The sequence below is a fragment of the Glycine soja genome, chromosome 19 (assembly GCF_004193775.1).
Source record: "Glycine soja cultivar W05 chromosome 19, ASM419377v2, whole genome shotgun sequence".
NCBI classification, from domain to species: domain Eukaryota; kingdom Viridiplantae; phylum Streptophyta; class Magnoliopsida; order Fabales; family Fabaceae; genus Glycine; species Glycine soja.
The window spans coordinates 32120491-32126094 of NC_041020.1; the positions used below are offsets into that span (position 1 = coordinate 32120491).

Sequence of the window (5604 nt, forward strand, 5' to 3'; positions counted from 1 at the left end):
AGTGGAAATTAAGCACAAGAAGTAAACCCAAACCCCCTAATATCAACAAAATCAACCAAGGCTCCCAAATCAAGTTCTCATATCAAGACCTTATTTATTCAACTTCACTTCTTTTCTTCTTTTTTTTTTTTTTGAATAGTACGAAATTGCAGAATTTGCAGCAACTGAATTTTTTTTTAATTTTTTTTCCTGTTTCATTTTTTATTTATTGAAAAGTACAAAATTGAAGATTAAAGAAAGAACTAGGCAATATATATATGCATCAAGCATGGCCAAAATAAAACATTAAGCATGGCCAAAAATCATATCTTCCAATGAAACATGCCCCCCCCCCCCCCCCCCAACACACTTATTCCCAAAACAATTCCAAAGCTCCAAAATTCCTTAAGGGTAAGGTGATATCATGGTTTTTCACTTAAGGCTTGTAATGAGCTTCAAAACAAAGAAAGGGGAAAATAGGCTCAAAGGGGTTATCAAAGGAATTACTTCAAGGTAAGTCCATTTGGCTAAAAGCTTATAAGAACGAAATTGCCTAAATCATTTCCAAATATGCATGTGAATTAGGAAGCATCAACAAGAATCAAGCCAAGGCTATTGTGCAAGCAATCAATGGGCAAAACACACGAAAAGATTATGATGATGGATAGCTCGAATTCTCACAAAGGTAAACTTATCACTTTCAAATTGAGCTTTCAAAACTATCATGACATGTAAAGGAAAAACAAGGATTTCAAGTCACAAAATGTCAAGAGACTTTTATTTTCAGAACAATTACCCATTACTTGAACATATCCTATAATTCAAAGACAAACATGCAAATTTAACACAACAAAACTAACAAAATTAAACTAGAACCCAACAAAACTAACAAAATTAAACTAATTTAACACAACTAACAAAACCAAAACCAAAGAACACACTCCCCCCATACTTAAACAACACATTGTCCTCAATGTGGCACAGTTAAAAGATTAAAAGCAATTAAACCATCAAATAGAATCGGACAAATGTAATAAAAGTAAAGAAGGAGATAGGAAAGAAAAACTCCCTTAGTCATGGTAGAGGAAGAGTAGTAAGTTGAAGTAAGGAGATCTTTTGTGCAAGGACAACCCCCAATGTGTAATTGGATGCATCGCACATTAGCTCAAATGGGGCTGTCCAATCAGGTGCCTGAATGATAAGGGTGGTAGTCAGTGCTCTTTTGAGGCAATGAAAGGCCTCTTTGCATTTATCATTAAAGTCAAACTCCACCTCCTTTTGCAACAAGTTGGATAGTGGAAGGGCTACCTTGCTAAAATCTCTTATAAAGCGCCTGTAGAATCCTACATGACCAAGAAAAGATCGCACCTCTCGCACGCAAGAGGGGTAAGGCAATTGTGAAATAACAGAAATTTTTGCAGGATCTACTTCAATGCCCTTATTGGAAATAATGTGGCCTAAAACTATACCTTGCTCAACCATAAAATGACATTTTTCAAAATTTAGAACAAGGTTAGTTTCAATGCATCTATTCAAAACCTTTTCCAGACTATCCAAACAAATATCAAAAAAGGATCCATATACAGTGAAATCATCCATAAACACCTCTATGCAATTTTCTAAAAAATCACTAAAAATATTAATCATGCACCGTTGGAAGGTACCAGGGGGCATTGCACAGGCCGAAAGGCATCCTCCTATAGGCAAAAGTGCCAAAGGGGCAAGTGAATGTGGTCTTTTCCTGATCCTCAGGAGCAATAGTGATTTGCATATAACTAGAAAAACCATCAAGGAAATAGTAGTGAGATTTACCTGCCAGGCGTTCAAGCATCTGGTCAATGAATGGCAATGGAAAATGGTCCTTTTTGGTAACCTGGTTCAGCCTCCTATAGTCGATGCATACTCTCCAACTGTTCTGCACCCGAGTAGGAATCAGCTCCTCCTTCTCATTTTTTATCACGGTGAGGCCGGTTTTCTTTGGAACTACCTGGACAGGACTCACCCATCGGCTGTCGGAGATAGAATAAATGATTCCAGCTTGCAAAAGCTTGGTTACCTCCTTCTTCACTACATCAAGAATCACCGGGTTGAGTCTTCTATGTGGCTGTCTTACTGGTTTAGCCTCATCTTCTAAATTTATTCGATGCATACATATGGATGGGCTAATACCAGGAATGTCCGCCAGGGTCTAGCCTATAGCCTTCTTATGCTTCTTGAGAACTAATAACAGCTTCTCCTCTTGCTCATCAACAAGGGAGGCAGATATAATTACTGGAAAACTTTTGCTATCATCCAAGTAAGCATATTTTAAATTTGATGGCAGAGGCTTCAATTCTCGTGTGGATGGCTGGATAGTGGTAGAAAGAGATGGTTTCTCAGCTTGTACCTCATAAAGAAAGTCAGAGGTATGTGTACTTACAGAAACATGGTTAGTTCTATCTGACTTTATAAAATCAATCTCAAGAGGTAAAACATCAACAAACATGTAATCAATATCAAATTTAGATTCACTCTCAGCATCAAATTCAGAAATATGATCAAGTACAAATTCAGATTCAATGCATGAAGAGTGACAAACATGCTGTTTAGAATGAAGATCAATCATGTATTCATCAATAATATGGTCAATTAATTCAACACGAAATACAGAAAGATCTTCAGATGGGTGATTCATAGCATCAAGAATATTAAAATGAATAGTTATATCACCAAACTCCATAGATAGTGTGCCTGCATATACATATATCTTAGTTCTAGTAGTTTTCATAAAAGGTTTGCCTAGAATGATGGGAACTGATCCTTTAGAAAATCCCTCCACCATATTTAAAATATAAAAATCAACAGGGAAAATCAGCTCACCAACTGTAACTAAGACATCCTCTATGAAACCAGCAGGATAGGCAACACTTCTATTAGCTAAATGAATTACCACATCAGTTGACTACAAAGGACCTAGAGATAGAGAATTAAAAATAGACAGAGGCATAACACTAACAGAAGCTCCTAAATCTAGCATGACATTGTCAAACTTATTGTTCCCTATAATACAAGGTATGCTGAATGTACCTGGATCTTTACATTTTTCAGGGATTTGGGGAACAGATTTACCAATCAATGCGAAGACATTTCTGCTCATACTAATTCTTTCACTTCCTTTAAGCTTTCGCTTATTAGTGCACAGCTCCTTCAAGAATTTAGCATATCTTGGAATTTGCTTTATTGCATCCAGCAGAGGTATGTTTACCTCTACTTTCCTAAATGTTTCCAAGATCTCCCTCTCTGCCTCTTCCATTTTGTTGTTGGAAATTGCTCTTGGAGGGAATGGAAGAGGGATATGTTGCTTCTCTTTAAATTCACCTGCATAGAAATTGTTAGGTAACTTACTCTTTAAATTTTTGTCATCATCTTTTTCTGGAGTAGAGTGAAGTTAGGCAGGTTCATTTGTGGATGAGGAAGATGTTACTGGTTGAGGTCCTTGACACTGCTTTCCTGACCTCAATGTAATGGCACTCACATTTTTGGGATTCTGGACAGATTGAGAAGGTAATCTATCAGAATTCTGGAACTGTTGTTGATTTAACTGTGTATCCAACTGTCCCATCTAATTAGTTAAGCTCTGAATGGAGGCTCTGGTCTCTTGTTGAAACTACATGTTTTGCATAGTCATTTGCCTCACAAGTTCTTCAAGGGAAGGTTGCAGAGGGGCCTCAACTGTTTGTTGTTTTTGGGGCTATTGCTGTTGTTGTTGTTGCTGCTGGATTGGTGGAGGAACGTATGGTCTGCTTAAGCCAACAACATTTTGAAAATAAGGTTGTTGTTGCTGCTGCTGTTGTGAAGGATTCGACCATCTAAGGTTGGGATGATTCCTCCATCCGGGATTGTACCTGTTGCTGGAGAGGTCATAGTTATTCTGTTGTGGCTAATTTTGCTGCTGAGGTTGAGGAGGTCTATTGTATATGTTTGCAGCATAAGCTTCAGGCTGTTCAATTGCTTCAGATTGTTGCACAGAAGGGCAAAGGTCTGTGTGGTGGTCGGCAGAGGAGCATAAACCACAGAGTTTGGCGACAGGTACAAATTTTTTATTCAAGGCTAGCTGGGTTACCAGGTTAACCAAGGCATCTAGTTTACCTTCAAGCTTCTTAGTCTCGGCTGATGAAGATGAATTCGTGGCTACCTCATGGACTCCTCTAAGAACAATAGCATAATTTCTTGCACTGAATTGTTGGGAGTTGGAAGCCATCTTCTCAATCAAATTCCTAGCCTCAGCAGGAGTCATATCACCAAGGGCTCCACCACTGGCAGCATCAATCATACTCCTCTCCATGTTGCTAAGTCCCTCATAGAAATGCTGCAGAAGGAGTTGCTCAGAAATCTGGTGGTGAGGACAGCTTATACACAATTTCTTGAATCTTTCCCAGTACTCATACAAGCTTTCTCCACTAAGTTGCCTGATGCATAAAATGTCTTTTCTAATGGCAATGGTCCTAGATGCAGGGAAGAATTTCTCCAAGAACACCCTCTTAAGGTCATCCCAACTAAAAATGGACCTAGGAGCAAGGTAGTATAGCCAATCTTTTGCCACTCCCTCCAGAGAATGAGGAAAAGCCTTTAGAAAGATATGATCTTCCTGGACATCAGGGGGCTTCATGGTGGAACAAACAATATGGAACTCCTTAAGATGCTTAAGAGGATCTTCACCTGCAAGACCATGAAACTTGGGCAGCAAATGTATTAGTCCAGTTTTAAGAACATATGGGACATCCTCATCAGGGTATTGGATGCACAAGCTTTCGTAGGTGAAATCAGGTGCAGCCATTTCCCTTAGAGTCCTCTCACGGGGTGGAGGTTGTGCCATATTCTCAGAATGTTCAAAATTATAATGCTCAAAATCACCAATATCAGAATGCTCAGGATGCTCAAAAGGTACTAAATGATGTCTAACTAATCTATGAAATGTCTTATCTATCTCAGGATCAAAATGTTGTAAGTCAGATGGATTTCCTCTAGTCATACACTAAATTCAGCATGCACAACTAGTTGCCTTCTTATGCAAGTAACAATGTAGGTTTGAACTACAACTACCATTAAATGATATCCAAATGACTTGAAATTTTGTGAGCAACCTTATAAAATGATGAGAAGATAACACAAAAAATTCAAACGAAAATTCGAAGTCTAACTATATAAGCTAAAAATGATAAGTTAAGAAAAATAAGAGAATAATACTTGAAAAATAAAAAACTTTTGACTGAATCACTTTTTTTGGACGATGGAGACGTCAGCCGGCCGGCCGGCTACCACAATGTAGGAAACTTTTTTCTACCCCAAATACACATATAATAATTGCGATTCTGATAACCGAAGCAAAAGTTATGGCCGTTTGAAGTTTTGACAAAAATCAAATTTGCTACTTTTTTGGAACATTCAAATCTGACCAAACTAAAGGCTCTAGCTATTTTTCCCAAAAAATATAGATTAAAAGAAGTTACCACAAAAAATTCAGCCAAAAATAACAACTCTAGCTACAAAAACAAAAAATCACAAATAATTCAGCAAGGGTGGTCGCTAAAATCCGTCGCTACATGATTTCCACTACTACTCTGTTTTGCCGCAAGCAAAAGTGGT

The 5604-nt window shown here is 37.9% G+C and overlaps 1 non-coding gene across 1 annotated transcript; it reads left to right on the forward strand.

The window, feature by feature from the left end:
* The first annotated feature begins 4349 nt into the window (after nt 1-4349).
* Nucleotides 4350-4456, forward strand: LOC114401053. The gene has a single exon (XR_003664169.1). It is a non-coding gene; the product is annotated as a small nucleolar RNA R71 (small nucleolar RNA).
* Nucleotides 4457-5604: the final 1148 nt, after the last annotated feature.